General features: G+C 41.6%; 1 protein-coding gene and 1 long non-coding RNA gene across 4 annotated transcripts in view; one reads left to right on the top strand and one right to left on the bottom strand.

Moving 5' to 3' along the window:
- Positions 1-21,064, bottom strand: part of lingo1a (leucine rich repeat and Ig domain containing 1a) — a 71,088-nt gene that overhangs the window by 8,016 nt on the left and 42,008 nt on the right. The window contains exon 1 of one of the 3 annotated variants that reach the window (XM_048257862.1): positions 13,223-14,057. The exons of 1 other annotated variant lie outside the window; for it this stretch is intronic. The gene's annotated coding sequence lies outside the window, so the exon portion shown is untranslated. Of the gene's footprint in view, positions 1-13,222; positions 14,058-21,064 lie in introns of those variants that run through there. One more of the 3 variants, XM_048257865.1, reaches the window with a different exon arrangement.
- LOC125303908 lies at positions 13,213-20,082 on the top strand. Its single transcript, XR_007195137.1, has 3 exons — positions 13,213-13,327; positions 19,294-19,343; positions 19,882-20,082. It is a non-coding gene; the product is annotated as an uncharacterized LOC125303908 (long non-coding RNA).

Below are 21,064 nucleotides of genomic sequence, written 5' to 3'. Positions count from 1 at the left end.
GTGGGGTCAGGTCTTGTGTTTTGCTCGCAAAAACTATAACAATGGTGCTGGAAATAATAAAAAAAAAAGAAATTAGGTCTACATTTAATATTAAAGGTGTCATGCCATTTTATTTTATCTTTATTATTTATTTTCCATAGAGCACGCTGGAATATAATGAAAAATACGAGCCGAGGCATTTTTTCAATACCAACTTTACAAAAGCATCTCAGGGAATGTTCTGAAGCTATTAAGAGGTGTATGGCATGGTTCTTCTAAGGAGCCCATATTAAATTCAGACCTGACTTGTACTTTGTGATGGGTGGACTGTTCACTTTCAGTCTACACTGAATGCATTGAGTGCCAAATTGCTAAAGCCTGAGTGGTTGCAGATGTTAAAGCTAACTTGTCCTAATGCGCTCCTGAGGTAGCATTTCAGCACAGATTAGCTTAATAATTTCTGTCAAAATACTTGATTAGATCTTGCATCTGCTCCACACTAAATGCCATCGTCTCATTCGTGAGTGGGATGAATGGGCGGAACGGCCGGTCGGATGGTCCAGCGTTCCCTGCTGAGCTTTGGAGACGACCAATGGCACGCTCTCCCCAGGCCTCTCAACAACACGCTTGTACAGTATGTTTCGCACATATGAGGGCCCAGTCCAGTCCGAGACGCAGAAGCCAGAGTGGCGAAAGCCCCCACTGAGCTTACTCCTCACAGCAGTGGAGTGTCCTTCCAGCAGCTGTTCTACGCGGTGCGTGTCCCACAGGCGTCACCCCCGCCTCCACCCTCCCGAGCCACTGACCTTCAGACTTCCTCTAAGCCACGTGCTGTTTAACGGGTGAAAATGAAAACTACACACCATGAAGAAAATGTATAATGGAAAAATAATAATTGATTCAGGGGTGACTTTCCTTTCTTTATGTTTTAGTAACCTTAAGTGATCATTTGATCCTTGGTCTTGTATACAGTACAGTACAGTAGTTTTGCAATTTGAGGAGGATTCTGGTTCTTAGATGATTCTGTGATTTTCAGAGTCATGTTTAACCATGCAAAGGCAAGGGGAAATAACAGTCCCAGATTTTATTGAGAATGCAGTAAGCTGTCAGGATGTTTGCCTGGCAAAATTCTGATTTAAAATCCCTTGATCAATAAAACATTAATTTGAAAGAAGGCTACAATAATATGAAGGATGCATTCATGTAATGTAAAAGCATTGTTGGCTGCTGACTGTGCAAGTGGTGGAAAAATATCTTATTTGAATGTTATGAAGAAATACCATATGTATGCCAGAATCACCCCCAATATCATTCAACAAAGAATGTGTCTAAGAGGTTTTTTAAATACGTCTATTCTCAAGCTATTTCAGTCGGCATAGATTATAAATGTAGTCTGAGATATGTCATGTTTTTTTGTGAACCTTTGTTCAGTCATTGCCTCTAACCACCTCGTCAAGATCTCACTGCAACAACTACTTCATTGCTCACTCACTCACTCACTCACTGAGGAAGCTGAGGTGTGCTACGGCGCACAGAGCATAATCTTTTACCTATTGTTGCAGAGTAGTGTACAGCAAACAGACACTTTGTGAAGCTGCAGGGGTTGTGACTGCCATTATATACACAATGGCATTCACTCAATGCCTGTTACATAGAGTGCATCTTGATGTGTAAATATCCCTCAACTATACAATACATCCATTTGCTGTTTAACAACTGTAAATATTCAACAGAGTATCTTTCGGTACTCTTGTAGAATTTCTTTCATATTTTGCCATTGGTTATGATCTTATCTGATTTGTATAGTCTTTGAAGTGAAAGTAAATTGTGTGAATATTGTAAGCCTGTGTGTATATACTGCATATTTGTGTGCATATATAATTAACACAAAATCAAAACAATGAATCTACTGGCATTGACAAAACAGTGGATCTATAGCTTCAATTAAATGTCCTATGGTAATAAAATCCAGGGACAGGGGCCACTCTTCACGGTAAACATATTCTGTTTACTAAACGGCATTTGTGTGATTACCCAGAATCAAAGAGGCAGGCTCCGTCCAGCATTGTGAATGAGTAGAAAAGATTGATATTTTCCCATGTTTCAAATACTATCACTATTTCACACTGCATACCCTAAATCCTTATTTGCCTGAAGGAACCCATGACAGGTACATAGAGTATCTATCCTTACACTCCAGAATATTTTATTTTCTAGCCTAATCACATGGTCTGATAATTTCAACCATAATACAAACCTTCTTGCCGAAGATGTGAACCAAAATAAAATGGCCTAGAACTTCTCCTTTCTACACATTGTGCAGTACGGCAGACCTTTTCAGTGAAAGTTAGTTGGTCTGCCCTGTAATTTCATGTGGACTGTTTTATGTTGTATTGGCCCCATGTGGAACAGGATGAGGAGGAGGAAGAGAGGCATGTGGGGGATGATGGTGTTGGGGAGTTCCATGTGTTTTTCTCAGCCACTGCTGTGGCTAACTCCCCACTTAATGAAATGAGCGGTGTACCTACTAAAGCTACACTGTGAAAAATGTATATTCCTAGATGCAGTATTAAGTCAGAGGGAAGATGGAGAGGTGTTAAAGGAGTGCCAGTCCGGAGCTGAACTATAACTCGCCTCACCAATATGGTTTCTGTGAATACATGAATAAAGACATTTGGTGACGGTGGTGACTCACTGGGCTGCGAACGGGACGCCGGCCATAGCTCCTCCCTCCCTGACACACTAGCACACACCGTCAGACAGACGCTTTGATGTATGCACGTTACACAATGCGCCATTCTCACACTGTGATGCAGGGAAAAAAGAGCCCCCTCTAACGATGAATAATTAAGCCGTTGCCTATTATGCACATGGGCATGCGTGCGGTGCATGGTTTTGCAGAGCGATATTGACTTAATAACAGCTGGCATTTAAAGACTTCCTCCCACTGCAGAGAATGCCTCAGTGTTTTTGCTGGGGCCCAGAGGTCCGTACAGAGACATTTTAAGAAAATGAACGGTAATTGGAGCTCACTGAAAGCCAAGTGAACCTTCACTAAAGGAGGAAGTGAACCTCAAAGCTCAGCACAACTCGATGCCTACTCGCTACTATCGCTGCGGCGCAAACCGGAAGCCACCGAGGGACACTCGGGACAGAAGACAAGCCGAGGACGCCGGCCCAGAGTCCTGTTAGACTTGGCCACATGGCCACTTCTATTAGCCAGAAACGGCTGGGTTTACTTTCCAGCATCCTACTTCATATGCTAAAACTGACACGCTCCATTAACCAACCCCTCCATCAAAAACAGGAAGGCAGCTCGGAGAAAAAAAAGTGAAATGCCACTGCCTGACCGATTACCGTCCTCATACTGGCTTTCATTCATTAACACAATGACACACACATTTCAATGCTTTGCTTTGTTAACTGTTATTTCTAAGCAGCATCAAAATAAAGGGTTGGTTGCAATCAATGCATGACCAGTTACACATGGCCGGACACACGAGTCCATTAACAGAAAGATGTACATATAATCACCATGGCAACAGCACTGTTTACTCATTTAAAATGTATCCTATCCAATGCAACGGCTTCGAAACTATTTCACATGAATGCTTTCTAAAAATAAGAGTTGAATTCTAATGACTGCTTGTAAAACAGCACATGCTGAGACTGCATCACAGTGCTGATAAAAAAGAAAAACTATAATTCCCCTACAACTTCCCCAACAATTCAAGCTGAATGAGACCCTAAGTCAAAGCCACAAGACTAACAGTGCATTATGAAGCTACAACATGGCCTCCCTGCCTACACAGTATTACAAATCTTATAATGGGTTTTTTAAAGGCTTTTAACATCAGGTTGTTGTATTTTGAATATGGCAAATGTTGCTGGATTCTCTATGGGTAAGAAGGCTGTTTGAAATTCAGAATGTTTCTGACAGTGAGTCAGTGGTAATGGTGTAACTACAATGAATCATCTGTTGATAAAGGCCTCAAAGCATGGGAATAGGGCTGAATGTGCGTCACTAATTGTCAATGGCTTACTGCACTTTGATGAGTTAGGCTACATGCTTTCATGTCTTAAACTCCTTCAGGTGAATCTGCATGTCATAAAGAACATCTAAAATGGTCTAACATTTGTTAAGTAGTTTGTCTTGCTGGCTATTAGCATTGAACCCCTGAAATACTCATACCATTGAAATGACTAAGCATAATTTCCATTGAAATCACGGGCACCATCTTTCCAAGGCTACATGTATACGTTGGATGTGCTGATTACAGTTTGAGCTTAGGTCTTAAGTTTGTGATTCTTTGCACTCCTCTCATCTTTTTTCTTTTTTTCTTCTTACAAACACGGCGAAGCTGCAGCGGCTCTATCTCTGTGATAGGATGGCCTAATCCATGTCCTCTGAGAGATCTCAGGCGAAGATGGGGTCTTAATTAGTCAGATGAAAAGACCTCTGAATGGGGTTATTGATACAGCCGGGAACTGAGCACTAAGCAAAATTGAAACACTGCTATTGGGGAGAGACAGAGCGAGAGAGAGAAAGAGAGAGAGAGAGAGATGCCTCTGAGGTCCAGAAAAAGCAGGTCAGTCATGACTATCTTTTCAGCCAAGGTCCTTCTTGATCTTTTCACCTGTGTGAAATACTAAGAGGCTTATGAAAGACAGCTGACCCTTGTATTTTTAATAGAAGATTATGAACAGTAGGAAAACAACAACAATTTTCAGAGTGTTGAACACAATGCACGAGGGAATTCTGGGCAATTAAAGACTAAATGACTTGACTAAGCTGTCCTCACGTCCCCACTTTCTTGTCTCCATGGCACTATTGTGGAAGCTCAGGTCAGAGAGATGGCAAGAGGCTAGTTTGCACGCTGGCAGTGTCTTGTCTTTTAATCCCTGCTGTTCTTCAGGAGACCGAGTTTCACCATTGACAAGGGAAATCTATTTCACATGTTTCATGTGTATCAGTGACAAGGTGACCCTGCACGGCTATACACATGGCTGAGGCTCTGATATGGCAAATCCCCTTGTAGCCCTTATGAGATGCAAGGCACAACACACATGGAGAATCATAATGTGTAAAAGCAGATACCAGTCAGGCAATATGTATTCATGCCCATGAACACACAAACACACATACAGACACAAACACACACACACACACACACACACACACACACACACACACACACACACACACAGACACACACACACACACACAAGATAACAGTCAAGGAAACATTATGAAAACTACATATTGAAAGTACATGCCTTTCACTTTTGTAAAAAGTATTGCTAGGGCTGACTGCATTCCACATTCAATAACTGCAGAAAATGCTCGCATAGCTTTAAAGATGTGCTTTCCAAAGTGTTCCAGTTCAAAAGCATTGAAGCAGCATTTGAAAAGCATTGAAACAGTTTCTGAGCAATAATGGTTCTTAGTAGCTGGGTAGCCTGCCTGAAGCAAAGGTTCCCAACCTGCCTATTCCTGTGAGTTATGGGTGTTTGGAGCAGCAAAGGTGAGAGGCAGTGACTTGCTGCTTTCCTTATCGATGGTTTGCTACTTATTAAAGACATATCTAGAGACAGCCCAGAGTAATGCACATGAGCGGAATTATTTATTTGATATTAGCATATCTGCCAAGGGCTCAGGCCAGGGGAAATTGTATTAGGGAAGATTCATTCTCAGGCTCCTTTCTTAGGCATAGCACAAGCTTCACCAACTTACCAAGCTCATTACGTGTCATCTTAAGCAAAAAACTGTAATGTATAAAAATGGGAAGCACATTACAGTTCGATATGAGACTTGCCAGCCAGGAAAAAAATACTTTATTCACGTCTGATAGTCTGCTAATGTTTCACTCGGTGCTTGTGACTTCTCTCCTTCTTCCGGAGGCCCGATAAGGTTCACCTGCTGGATGGTTAATGAGGCAGGATGAATATGACAGCTCTGTTCTCACCCTAACCCCTGCTCTGAAAACCTGTACGGAAACCTCGCCAGGCAAGGCTGGCCCATCTTGACAGACACCTTTGCACTTCTGTTGTTCACACAGAGCCTCAGAGGAAGACGAGGTCAAATGGCATTTCATTTCCTGGGCTTTGATCACCTCCTCTTTCATCACAACATCACTACCCTTCTCATGCTGCGGATTAACCCGTTTCAATTGACCAATTTGAAACGATAGCCAACATTGTTGCAGAGGTTTTGCAGCCTTCAGGCTTTATCTTGATTTATTTTAGACAGTACTGTAAACTAGCTTAAACATTTATGACTCACCAACTTCCAATAATCTGATTAATTTCTGCAGTGCATTATGATGACAATGAATATGTAGTCTAGCATTTTCTATTACTACTTTCAGAGTAACCATATCCAGCATTTTAACCTCTAACCATCTATGCTGAATCTGACCCTTGTTCTGCAAATCTGCATTTAAACTGTATTTATTTTAAATTAAATGTTCTCTCATATGAATTCCTCTCACATACACATCAACTTGTAGCTGGCTTTTTTCACTGATTAAGAAGATCTTCTAGGAAAGATTTTCCTGAAGGGCAATCACCAAACTGTGGGGAGTCTTTATGATGACAATGAAAGGAAAGTGTGGTCATTTCAAATATTACATTTGGAATGACTATGCTGGGAAAAAGAAGAAAACATTGGAACATTTTTGGATACATTTTTTTTTTACCAAATTGCATGGATAAAATCAACAACCTGACAACCAGACAACCTGAGCAACATATCATATCAGCCTGTCTCCAGAGACAAATATAATTGCTCCATGGTCAACTGAGCATGGTAAATTTGTGGATATTCAGGCAGCCCCTTTAAATCTAACGTTATCCGTTTTCTCTATGAACAAATCCATTCACTGTCAATAAATGTTTTGTCCAGCTTCCACTACTGATAGCTTTAACCCAATCAAAATCCAATGGCAAGTCTCCAGAGCACAATGGACGTTGTGAGAATTCATGAGTTTGCCATTAACAATGAACCATTCAGCCTTCTGGTATCGGGTCAGTCTGTGTTACAAATTCCTCTCAGAAAAACACACCCAGGTAAACATTCATTTCCAGTTATTCCACTGCTGGTCAGGGACAACCTGAATGGATTATTCCCCTCCTACACCTTGTGTGTCAGCTTGCCCTCATCTACAATTGTGTACATGTCAACCAATGCAACACGTGACTCATTCTCCAATCTTCCATGTTGTCAGCTCTTTGCAGAGCTTTTGAGGGCTTTTTCTTATGCTGGGCAACAGGGCTGATGCTAACATAGTTACCATGCACAATGGTTCTGAACCTCTGAGGATTACTGATGCTATCGTAGCTAGCGCGCGCAATGGTTCTAAGCCTCTGAGGATTACTGTTGCTAACGTGGCTAGCGCACACAATGGTTCTGAAACTCAGGATTACTGATGCTAACGTAGTTAGCGGGCACAATGGTTCTGTCTGTGCCTGTGCACAACTACTTAGGCATACTAGGACACCTAACGATTTGCCTGCGTTGAAACACTTGATGGCCAAGCTGATCAACTGGCAGTTAATGTATGCAGTTCACAGTGACAGTCTGTGTATAAAAACATTTAAATTAAGACAATTAAGTACTTGTTGTTACCGCTCCGTATGTGCAGAACGGATCAGGCGGGCGGTAGGCCAACAACGGGTCGGGTCCCGACAGGTTCTGAATCTCTGAGGATTACTGATCTGATGAGATATGGTACCATCAGTCGAGGCTCAGCTAATCTCAGCGCAGCTCGATATTCGCCCTTTCCACTGTCATCTGACTCCCAAGGACTGACCGTGATGCATTGATGCGTCTGGGAGTGAGAGCATCATCACTGGTCAACGTTCCCCTCTCCAATAACTAAGTGGGTATTGGACTCTTTCTTAGATACCGTGCCATTAGCCTCCACTGGATATATGACACCTCACTTCCTTATTTGCTCCCTCTCAGTAGACTTTGTAAGCTAGCAATGTGTATGTTTGCATGTATGTGTGTGTGTGTGTGTGTGTGTGTGTGTGTGTGTGTGTGTGTGTGTGTGTGTGTGTGTGTGTGTGTGTGTGTTTGTGTGTGTGAGTGTGACTTTACATTTCTCATGTTTCTTTGAAATTGACAGAACAGAGGTAGCTCAGATGTGCTTCTATTTTTGCACCTGGTAACTGGGTATAACTGGCTACTTACACATCCCTGTGTCACAGCAGCAATTATTGAATAGCACTGACATAGGGGATCCTAGGGAAAAAATAAAGATGCAGGAAAGGATACCATCTGAACACATAGCACAGTGGTTGACAGTGTTAGGCAAACTACACATTTTATAATAAAAAAAAAATATAAAAATAAATACATTTTTAAAAAAAAAGTCAGTCTAACAGGTTTAGTGTGAGTATGTATGTGTGAGAAGATCTAGAAGAAGTCAGCTTGATGTGCAGTAATAAAAGACCGTAATATTCTCTTCTGGGGCTATTTAAAACAGGCACTGGGAAAGAATTAAAAGCCTAGTGTATTGTTCCGTAAAAGGCCACATTTTGGCCATCTATGAATGCTTGGGATGTTGCTGTTAACAAACATATTAAAAGCAAGCACGCTGGACAGCTGAAAGGATGAGAAAAAAGCGGCTTCCAGAGCATTAAAATATTATAATTATCTGACAGGCTGTAATTCAAGTATCAGGAAAAGACCCCTCTGCATGCATAGGAGGCAAGAAAAACAGAGAGTGTGTCTATCCTTAATGCACTCTGAAATGATTAGCTGACATTAATGGCTTTTATTAATGGGCAACAACACAATGTCTTCCATAAAGCTTTATGGAACCATTTAGATGTTCTCACTTGGTGCTGGCATTAAGGACAGGTGAAACAACCATGCATTAGAAAATAACACAGCTTAAGGAAGTGGCATACTCCTCCGTGCACATAAATGCGCATTAAAGACGAGCGTCATTGACGCGCGGTCACATATGTTGGGGGGCACACAACACGACACCCCACCCCGCATGGCATGTTGATGATGCAATTCTCGTCACATGCTCTCGTCACGTCGTTATCTGCTGTAAATCATTACAGGTTTAAAACAATGGCAACAACGTCATACTTGACATCAGCAGCTCAATAATGTACAAATATTTAGCCTGGCCATTGTTTCATCTGTCACTCAGGAGTGAACTGTGAGGACCTGAAGTGGCCATTCAGCGGGGTAATCACCACAGCGAAGGTCTCTCAGTGACAGCAGTCACGGAGGCCATCATAACGGGGGTAAATGGACACATTAATGGCCCTCTGAGCTCACTCCACTACGGCATCTACAGTAGATGCTTTCTCCGTGGGCTTTTGTTTTAGACCACAGCAAATGAAGGCTCTAATCTACTCTGCTGACAGAATCTGGCCATCATACGCATCAACAACAGCCCAATTGTGCCATCTTCTTCAGCAATAACAACATCCTCTGCAATGAGAGCGCCTTCCACTGGAGTAGGCCTACCACAGGGAATCCAAATATGGGCCATCTGATTTCTATTTCCGTTTATTTACCATATTCGCACAAATCAAATGTTGGATAATATAATGAATATTGATGCTTTCACTGTGATATATTTACTGCTGGGGCCATATCAATATGGCCACCACAGACAAATAAACAAATCCAATTAGGGGCCTGCATTTGCAGGACACTGCTTACCTCAGCTATACTTCCCCCTCCAGATGCTGACAGGCTCGCCTAGCACCAGATTCTGCCTTATAAGCCCCTGCTGGGCTGTTATCCACCCCCACCTAATGTGATTTGCAGCCCACCTGATCAGTCGCTGACATGCATGTCAATCATCACATCTACCAAATGATGGGTGTGTCCTTTTAATTCATCATAGCAACAGGAGCAGAGGCAGTGGCATTGATTCACCCACAACCGTGGAATACTGATTTGGCTTCCTGGATGAGCAAGAGACACTTTGTAAGCATAATCACACCATTCAAAGCCTCGAACCCTGACCCTCCCAGTGACCGGGTGCTTTGCAAGGCTGCTTTGAAAATGGGGCTGGTGGAGAGAGGAGGGAAAAAAGAAGGGGGAAAACAGAAACCCAAACTAAAAGACGACCTTGTTTTCAAAACACAGTAAGGTCTATTTTGCCATCTAATCTGTTAAAAGCGGCTTATAAATGGTAGTTTTAAGAAGCGCTGTCTGACTTGAGAACGCCACAAATGGAGATTAGTAGCTCCATGTTTTAACCACTGAGAGAATAGAGTATAAAGAAAAGACCTTCTGGAAATAGCATTGCCGAGGACATCATCTTGCTCCAGTGCCTGCTGCCTACTGCCCTTTTACGGGCCATGTTGTTTCTCAGGCCTTGGGCAGTCTGGGTGCATACTCAAGCTTTGTAAATGTTTTTAAAAGGTGATATAGCTCTTCTGGGTATGGTACCATGACCAAACCACATGCAAAGATTAATCCTGTGTGTGTGTGTGTGTGTGTGTGTGTGTGTGTGTGTGTGTACGAATGTCACAGTTCTTCAAGTGATTGCCCATTCTCCATCTGATTTCTTTAGGCCAGTATGTCTGGTTGCCATGTATACTGCCTGTCCCCAACATCTCGTGACATTTCCCTGGGATGCAATCAGTAGACCCATCTTAATGACCATTTTAAGGTTGAACACAATCACAAATTTACAGCAAGTAGTGGATTATGAATGTACTAAATGCCACTAGGACAAAAATGATGTTGCTCATATGTGATTATGGGGTAGATGAGGGAGGGGTGAGTGTGTGTCTGTATATTTTTGTGTGAGTGCACGCATGTATGTCAATCTCCATGCCTGTGTGTATTTGTATGATCTTGGAATGACCACAGAATAGGTAGGCATTTCATTTTGACATTTCAGTTTGGTATCAATTTGATTCAGCTTTACTAAAAAGAGTGAATGTTGCCTTTTTCTCTGGGGCTGTGCAATTTATTTTAAGATAAGGTGAATGCCATTGTTTGTTTCACCAACCAACCTAAACTCCATCTCTAAATTAACAGCACAATGGTCTGTAACAATTTTTCTCACTAAACAAAAAAACACCCTTTTGGACTGACATGCCTGAAAATGGTTAATTTTACCTCTACTGCAACATATCTATGTTGAGGTATCATATTGACATCCCTTTGGTTTCCTTTCTACACACAGAAGTAAACAAAAAACATCTTTACAGTAGCTTAACCTTGAGTGAGTGGCAAGAGAGACATAGAGGAATAAACAGCAGTCCCAGAGAAGCAAACCCGGAGACAAACAATCCACATCAATCTGGGTGCTCAGGTTTCACTGTGAGAGAGCCACACAGCTCACAGCTGGAGCCCAGCATACCGCCAAGAAACACGACATTCTCCAAATTATACCACAGCCAGCCAGAGACGCGTACCACTGCACATGTCCATGTTGAAAATGTCTCCCTGTGTGGATGGATTTGCTACGATTCAAGCAGGGCCACCAAGGACAAAACTACAAAACCGTTGGAGTACAGTGAGCTTCCAAATGAACTGAGAGAAGAACAATAACAAGAACTAAGTAATAGCACGCTCCTCCTGACAGCACATTAGCCCAGGGATCTGGTGAAACAGCTGAATTAATATCTAACTGGCATTGCACAATAACAGCAGGCCTTTAAGCAGCCTTTCAAAAAGGAAAACAAGACCAAAAAAAAAAAACATGCTATGTCATCACGGAATTTTAAATGAAGACCTTACACATTAGGGAGTTGTCAGGAGAGCGAGAGGTGTTAACTCTACCCCACCACACCACAGCATGAACCTGTAGGACACAAAACCAACCTCTGCTCCATCATTGCTTGGTCTCAGGGGAGCCAGGCCCATCTAAGATTGGTGAGCACCACTGGGATAATGGCGTGTAGCACTGGGATGAGAATGCATGAAGTACACCTTCCAAATGTCAAAACCTTTGACAAAAGAAATACTCCAAAATACTCTACAACACAAACATTGCTATTTAAGACAATAGGTTATGTACCTTTGACATAATTGCACCAACAAAAAGCACCACAACTAATAAATCACCAATAGTATTCAGCTGTTAACATGTATGTAAGTAATAGAACATGGGAATGGCCATGGGAATGACCATAATTAACTGAAAGTATAGATGAACAAATTCAAAATATTGTGGCTGGATAACCTAAATGAGCTATTCCCGATGCCACTTAAATAAATGCACAGATGTGCAAAGCCATAGCAAGGTCACTAAAGATAAAGATATTATATAAAGTCTAATACATTTAACAAAGCAATAATGTTAAAAATATGTGGCCAGGACATTGCAGTGTTTTAATGGTTAAGAATAGAATAATTAAAGCATTTTGCATAAAGGCTGGCGATTTCTTTACTCTGACAGATGGGAACATGCACGCGCGTACACACACACACACACACACACACACACACACACACACACACACACACACACACACACACACACACACTCTCTCTCTCTCTCTCTTTCTCTCTCTCACACACACACACACACACACACACACACACACACACACACACATACACAAGCCAAGCAAGAATATCAGAGAAAACAGCAAACAACTGCCACACCCTGGCAGGTCTGTATGTGAAATGAAATATTTAAGCTTTCATTACAGTATTTTAAGTTACAAAAATGTTGGCTTGAGACAGTAAGTAGGTAGGCTTTTATAAAGTGTAGCCAGCATTACTGATCACATAAGAACAAAATGCTTAGCTATTCACATGAGCATAGATAAAAAATGTAAAAATCTGTTCATTGCAGCTACACATAAAGAATATGCCAGCTATGTTATTACTGATAGGTCCTGCACTACTTTAGATTGGACAGTATTGAATCATTCGGCTCTTAAATGTGCTGCTAGATGTGAGAGAGAGGGGGGTCATCAAACATCACCAAACAATAACAGTCTATTATACATCCCTCTCAATAATCAAAGTGTTTGCAATATAAGAAAGAGAAGCTGGTGTATAGGGAAAGAAGTCACGACCATAAGAACTGGGCGTTAATAGCTCTCAGAACATGCACAGCAATATTTCATTTCTGATTTAAGCACATAGGAGCGCGCGCGCACACGCGAACACACACACAAACACGCACACAAACACACACACATTGTTAGATTTACATTTGTTCATTTGACTATACAATTCTTAGGTTCACTCTGAAATAAAAAGGGTATATTCGTCATCCGGTTCGACATTGTAGCCTACCTGAAGAGGACGCACGGACTCACATAAATGTGAAAGCACCACTCTTCCACAGCGGGCTGCCAATAATTCCTTCACTTAGTAACTTGAGGTATCCAGCCAAACAAGGTAAAAAAGATTGCATCCTATGTTGTTTTTTTATTCCAAAAACGTTGTGTTAGGCTACGCAATAGGCGCGGTGAAAATCTACGATGCAAACTGCCTTTGCGCCAATATGCTGTAGCCTGTCAAAACACTCTAGAATTTATCTTTACGGTGCAGCGTCTCCATTTCAAGAAAACAGTATTTGAATTCATGCTACAGCAATGTATGTGAACCACACCTTGGCTTACTTTAGGCTACTGCAAAGCTCCGTTGGCTTAATGTTTATAGAAAGCCGATAATGACTGGTGCTAGTCTACCTGCCGCAGTCGAGCGTGTGGTATTACGACTCACCTACTGAGCCTTGCAAGCATCCTCACTCATCTCCTCAAACAGCGAGTCCCACCGCAAAAGACGAACTGACAGTCACTATCTCAAGTCCATTGCATCTGGTCAGCAATTAAAGAATTCATTTGGTTTCTGTCAGATCCCCGATTGTTTTGTATTCAACGAATAGTCCAGTGGATCTGCAAAGTCATTCTAAGGTATTTGAGTCTGTTCCTGCGATCAGGATCCTGTCCTTCTAAGGGAGAGTTCTCCAGCGTCTGATAGTGCTAGTCATCAAAAGAGGGTGGGTGTGCGAAGACAGAAAGACAGTGTCTCCTACACATTCGCCTCAAAGATGACCGTTCGTTCAGCTTCAGTCTAATCTGTACAGCTCGAAAGAATTCTCTGTGGCTGTATTGCATCGACGGGAGGGTGGGAGGAGGTGAGAATTAGAACTGTAATGTGTTGTAGCCCTCAAAGTAGTCCTACATCAAGTGGTCATAAAGGGTGTATACAGGCAACCGGAAAAACTCTCAAATATTACTATAATATAATATAATATAATATAATATAATATAAATATAATATAATTTAGGTCGTAGTAGAATTTTTTTTCACAGGTGATTAATCACATCTCAATTGGCTACACTGTTATTTTCTTCTGCCTGTAGCCTATGTTTGTGAGATTTGAGAGCCTGGAAATTGAAGCTTCTTGAAAAGAGAGTTGGTGCCCATGTTTGGCTGATTTAATCACGACTCAAAGCCTCGTCTGTGAAACAATATTATAGCCATTTCGTTCACAATCACATGGTTTTCAAATAAAAATGTATTTTTGATCCTTAATGTATTTTGGTACTGTGCTGTTGTAGAGGGAAGACCAGTATAGCCATGTTCCCTTTAGGTAAGGTCCTGATGTAGTAGTACCCATACTTGAGGGGTTGGGGGCGCTGTGGGCTTCACACAGACAATATCCTCTCACTCAAGTCATGAATACAGACATTCAGCCTGGGAGTAAAATAGCGTTCTTTTTTTTTCCATCTAAGAGAGCACTCAGCATGAGAATCACAGTAACTAACTGGCCATCTGGAAATAAATTAAAAACAATGTCAACAAACACTTATGTGAATGCAAAAATGTATACTGTACATGGATATTCCTCTAAAGTAGACATGCCTCCCCAAAAGGCAGTGAAGCATCAAGAAAGATACATGTGAATTTCATTATCATCGGCTCACGCTTGGGTAGGACAGCACTGGGTTTAAAGGAAGAGTTCCCTTCTCAAAGGGTATTTGCTTGAACCTGAGTGTTAAAGCCCACTAAGTGGGAAATATGACTGCAAACACAGACTGTGCTTAATAGCACAGTCAGGCCAACAGCTCTCTTACAGCCTCAGCACTCTAAAAAACACTGAGCAGGAGCAAAGCGGGACATTTTGTGCTCTGACAGGCTATCAAGGAATGCTTTTACAGGCACGATTATGTTATTATACTACTGCTGATTTGCAGCCATGTCCCAGTGTGTTTTTGTCACTTTTAATGGCATTATAAGAAAGAAAATGGTCTTCAGTAATCAAACACATTATGACTGTTAGAAGAGAGGGGGCTTATGATGAGAAGGCGCTGTACTGTATGGATCTGAGGGGCTTTCAAACCCCAAGATACAAAGAGAAATACAGATGTTTGGAACTTAATCCAACAACCTCCATCCCTAAATCACAAAGTCATTTTGTATGTATTTCACTGAAAACAAATAACAGCCCAATATGTGCAGTATTTAGCCTGTAGCCACATATTTGTTTAATTGACCAGATGGGAAAATAACAGATAGTCCAATAATTACATTTACATTTATTGGCAGCCATGTTTTAGTAATTTCTTCATAAGCAAATTGGCCATGAATCTTAACTACTTCCGGGTCATGTCATATCACGTGTGTGCTCTGTTCTGTCATTTAATGTAGTTGTCATTTAGTGTCCAAACAACATCATCACTTAGATCACCAAACTTTTCCACGACAAGGCCCCCCAAATACCACTAGGTTCTGGCCAAGGACCCCCTTGATGTGTTATTAAACCCATCGACAATATTACGGCAAATGTAAAATACATTAAGTTAATCCTAATAATTATTTTAGCAACAAGCACTTCGCGATGGAGCATACAGTGTATACAAAATTGCATTTGGGGCTTTCTGCTATATGAGAGTTATCACTCTACTATTATTCCCAGTCATTATCATGGAAAATATAATGTACAGATATTTGACAAATTATTATAATGGCATTGTATAACAACCCTCATAGTAATAGGTATATTTTAAATTCTTCAAATGTATTTGCTGCTTTTCTTTTTCCTTCCAACTTGCTGGGGCCCCCCTGACACCCCCTCGTGGCCCCCACTTTGAAAACCACTGACTTAGATCATATCTGATAACCAAATTATGTCCATTGAAATTTATTCCAACCATACTAGTTGGCAATACATAGTATTGTTTTCTTTGTTGGACATCCTCTGCCTTCAGCTTACTGATCTGTGAAAAAGGTCACGGTGACCATTACAATTTAGTGGAGGGTTGCAATAATGACACTATCCTAGTACTTGTATCCAAGGGCTCCTATAAGGTTCCTGAGGAAGCTAAGAAACAAGGGGCTGTGTGTGTGTGTGTGTGTGTGTGTGTGTGTGTGTATGCTGGTGGCCTGGGAAGCAGAGGCTCTTTTTATGTTTTTTTCCCTTGGCATGGTACAATTCATTGCCCTGCTGTGGCTGTCAGCATATTGGCAAGACAATAGCGTCCTGACACTTCTGCCTCCTGTAAAAGATGTTGCTGGCTGGATTGTGCTACAGCACTCATCTAATCTCGCCCAAATCAAATCTCATTCCTTCATTTTCCAAACGGGGGCTCAGTTGGTGAGCATACCCCCATTAACCAGTGGGGAGTAATCTCTGTTTCAGAGGGAAACAAGGTAATAAACTAAATAAAATCCTCAAGGGCTCAGAAATTATATGGTCTTTATAGAGGCTGTTGCCACTGTAGATTATGGTCAGCGGAATTTGAATTTACAGTCCTGATGCAATTTGCACTGTGGCTGCTTTGTACACACAGGCATGTATATTTGAGGTAAACTGATAAATCAAAGCTATTTGAATTTAAAGTCTCTGGATATTCTTTCCTTAAATCTTTAGCTTGTCTGGCTGAATTTTTGAAGGTGGTAGATCTACCACACATGAACCCCCCTGGTATGTGGCAGTATGAAACATGTCTACATGTGCAAATATTCATGAAGCGCTGAGCCTGCTTGGGTTGTCTTTACATGCACTGCACTGACATGCTTAGAGAGTCCTTTTAAATCTTATTTCTCCAAGACTTTAGATTGCCAAAAGGTATACATGTAAGAGGAGAGAACATCTGTCAAACGTATTGAAATGTGACTATAAAAATCTGAATTTTCATGGATTACTAAAATGTAAGCTGGGTGTGTTCCCCCTTTTCAGATATCACAATTCACAGATAAACCTTTAAGAAGCCCTTAGCTAGCACCAATGGAGTCTGTATTTTTTGAGCATGCTAACTTGCAGAAATGTATAGACCATCTGGTCTGGCTAATATTGGATGCATCATGACATTTTGTTAATGCCATGGCATTGCAGATTATTATGGGACATAAACCTTCATGGTGAAATATTTAACCCTGTCATTGATATCATACCATCAAACCATATCACCGACAACAGATATTTTGTCTAAATTCCACCATTCAATCAAACAATAATGGAAATATGTATTTGTTAGTTATTTGTCAAAAGCACTCAAACTCCATAACATGCAGACATGAGAAACAATCCAAGGTTTTTCATGCAAAAATGAGAAACAATCCAAGATTTATTATCTTTCTAGGCATATATCAGTTGTTGGTATGCAGCATATTGTGTGCTCCAGTGGCATCCTTACGTGGTGGACATAATTAGCCGTCTTTATGCATGTCCAGCCTCGGATTGACCAGAGATAAAGGAGGTGAAGAAGACATGGAACCCTGTCAGCTAGCATGCGGCCGTCTCCTCGGTGATGGCCTTATCAGCATCTATTTAAATCGCAGACAGTTCAAGCAGGCCAAATGGTCAAAATGACATGTCTGCTCTGTGGTCTGTTTAGCCATGAAGAGAAGACTCCTACCATTTACATCGTATGCTATGCTGGGTTTTAACACAACAGTGCAAACTGAACCAAATATGTCTGTGAGTCAGCTGTTATTAATGAATTGGATTTATTTAGCAAACTGACCTTTTCATGCATTTTGGAGATTACACACTGTATATCTCCCTGAATTTTATTTGCTGAACAGAAGAAGAACAGAAGAAAATATTGTTAAAGACTGATTACTAAGACACTCACATATATTAAACTATTTTGATGTTTGATCGTTTCATTTTCATAACCTCATTTCAGAAACTAAAAAAAAAGATGAATGGGAAATGAGTAGAGAGACCTGATCCATCGAGACCTAATCCATCGCGGGGGGAAAAAGTATTGAATAGCGGGGGCAAATAGAAGACGTAGAAATAGCCAAGTCGACATATAAATCAAATGGCAAGCCTCTGAGGAGACGCACAGTATGCTGAAACCGGTCATGGCCACTTCCATTCAGGTATTCTATGATGTGCTCATTAGTGGTTCTGGGGATGCCCTGTGGGTCACCCAGCATGAGGCTCAGGCAAACAACATGGCAAACCAGCGGCCCCCCAGAAATACCAAAGCCAATCATTTCCACAGGTCCCAATAGGATAACCACACAAGGTTGATAGAGCTACCACATCCCTGCTTTGTCTATCTTTAGTAAAGCTGAAGCTGAATAATCGGGACAATAACGTACATCTATTAGCGTCCCTATTCTACACAGTTTGTTTGATTAGCCAAAACAAAACTATTACATACTAGGTGAAGCGAAGGGAGAGAGCAGTTACCCAAGCCGGCTTCAAACCCAGGGCTCCGGGCCACCAAACCTGTAGCTTGACCACAACGTCACAGAGTTAAGCTTGTTGGTATGGCAGTCACAGCATATACTCAACTGTAGTGACGGCACTCCATCAAAATAGGTAATACAGCTTATGTTTTTTTTGTTTTTTTTGTCTAAATTCCATTCATTTTGGTCAGAGGTCTCTACTCTGTCTGCTGTTGGTCTGTATTGCTGGCACTCCAGAAAAGAAAAGGCAATTGACTCCTCTTTACATAACTTGTTCAGTGCTTTCTTTGTCTGCAATTGACTCATGTTTGGTCCTTTGCACTTGCTGTTGAAACACACTTCCTGCCCCTGACTGTGACCACCACTGTGCCATTCTAATCTGTGTTTTATGGATTTATTTATTGTTTTCTTTGTCCATTGTTCTGACGTTTTTCTGCACTTTCTGTGTTGGTCTGATTGTGTTTTTGTGTTTATATATGGTTTGTTTATTTGCAATCCAGTGAATACATTCTTTCTTTGAACATAATTGCAACCTTTCCTCACGAAGCAGCTGTGCTACCGCCCACCCACTCACCACAATCTCCTTTCATTTAGATAGCGCTCACAGGAAAGAGCTGCATTATACTATAGTATTCTCCGAAGGGTCCACTGTGCCGTTTCCTGTTTGCGTAGTAGTGTAGTACACCTAATTCTTGATTTTCTTTTTTTAGGCATTTGGTTTTTGTGAGAGAAATGTTCAGCTGCAGCATCTGTTGTTGTGGTAAGTCAGTACTCTACACTTCCCCTTATCATGAGCAAGACTCTTTTTCCTGCGGTGAAACAGAATAATTTTACAGCCATTACTACACAGAGCAAATTTTGTTGTTTCAATTTTGTTTCTGTTAGTAGTGTTCCCTTTCTGGTATTATACTTAATGACTTTCTACCCTGTTTTACATTCTTTGAAGCACTGCCTCTACTATGTTTAACAAGCTCATAGGAGTGAGTCAACCTACGCAACCTATTTCCGATGGCTGCAATTCCCAAGCTGGTCTAGAAGTTTATGAGTCTGTAAAAAAGGGCTCAAAAAAGCCCTTACATTATTCTATAAAAGAATGCCCCCACCCCACCCCATCCAGGCACTCCAATTTATTTGATACCAGTTGGGACTCAAACAGCAACACTGACCTCTCCATGACATGGTCAAAGAAGAACAAATATGAACAAATCCCAATTCCATCAAACACTCTTCCTTTCAAGGGTAAACACTTGGTACAACCATAACCTTACTCTGATGTGTTCTCTTTCTCTGGCCCACAGATATTCCCTTGTGCAAGCTAGCCGATAAAAGGTGCCTGAGCTCACCAAGCAGAGCAAAACTGCACCAAGGCATCTCTTATACAAATGATTACATGCACATGTTCCTCTCCATAATCCTCTTAAGAGATCATTAATGCTCCAGAATGTCTGTCCCGAATGACTCAAAAACACCATCTCGGTATTGTATAATTTATGCTTCAAACCCACTGGAAAAACACTGGGAAACTGACAGTCACCGCCATGTATATTTAATTCACATTAAACATCACGTTTCACGTGGGATAAAAACCCATTCGTTATTGTCACTCTCCATGTCAGCTCTACACCAGAGAATGTCTACATGGGCTTTTATCCATTCCTAAACAAAAGCACATGACAAATACTGTCAGCCAAAGAGGCCATTTCCAGAATTAATAATGGGCCTTCACTGGCTAAGGGTTACATGAAGGTAGTCATTGTGATGATGCCGAGCTGTCACTCATTTAGCTGACCCTCCTAACCCCCCCCCCCCCCCATCATCCAACCTTTTCACTCTTCCATACTTCCCCACTGTTCGGTCGCCCTAAGCCCAGCAATACACCTGATGAATTATCCATGGGGCTGGTACTCGTGCCTGGGAGGGGAGAGGCAGTCGCATTGTTCTTTATGTTGGATAGTCCACCCAGTGAGCCGCAGAGGCTATTACTTGGGCCTTCTGTCCCATCAGCCTTAACTCAACCTGCTAGAGCCCCCCATGCCTCTATGCCTCAGCAACACACACACACACACACACACACACACACACACACACACACACTCTCATACTCCATCGCTCACTCCACCCTTTTCCTCCGATGATCTCTGCATGATGGAGGACCACACCTGTGCTTGAGCCATCAGCACGTCGGCATATGGCAGCCATGATGAATCTCACGTATGTCACGACGCACATGGCGTGTGACATACAAAAGGATTCACCACGATGAAGGAAGATGCCGTAAATTGTCACAGCTGCCAAAAAGAAGGTAGACACCCCCTTCTCCTCCCCACGCCTGTGATCAGTGAGGGATGTTCATTTGAATGGCTGCTGTTGCCATTGTGATGGTTTCATTCAGTCTGAACATCCCTGATCATCATCTTTAGCTCATTCATACAGTACATTTGAGTCAGACAGTCAGCATTGTAATGCTAATTGGTGTATCTT

This window comes from Alosa alosa, chromosome 11 (assembly GCF_017589495.1).
Source record: "Alosa alosa isolate M-15738 ecotype Scorff River chromosome 11, AALO_Geno_1.1, whole genome shotgun sequence".
Taxonomy (NCBI): domain Eukaryota; kingdom Metazoa; phylum Chordata; class Actinopteri; order Clupeiformes; family Clupeidae; genus Alosa; species Alosa alosa.
This window is presented reverse-complemented; position numbering and strand designations above follow the sequence as displayed.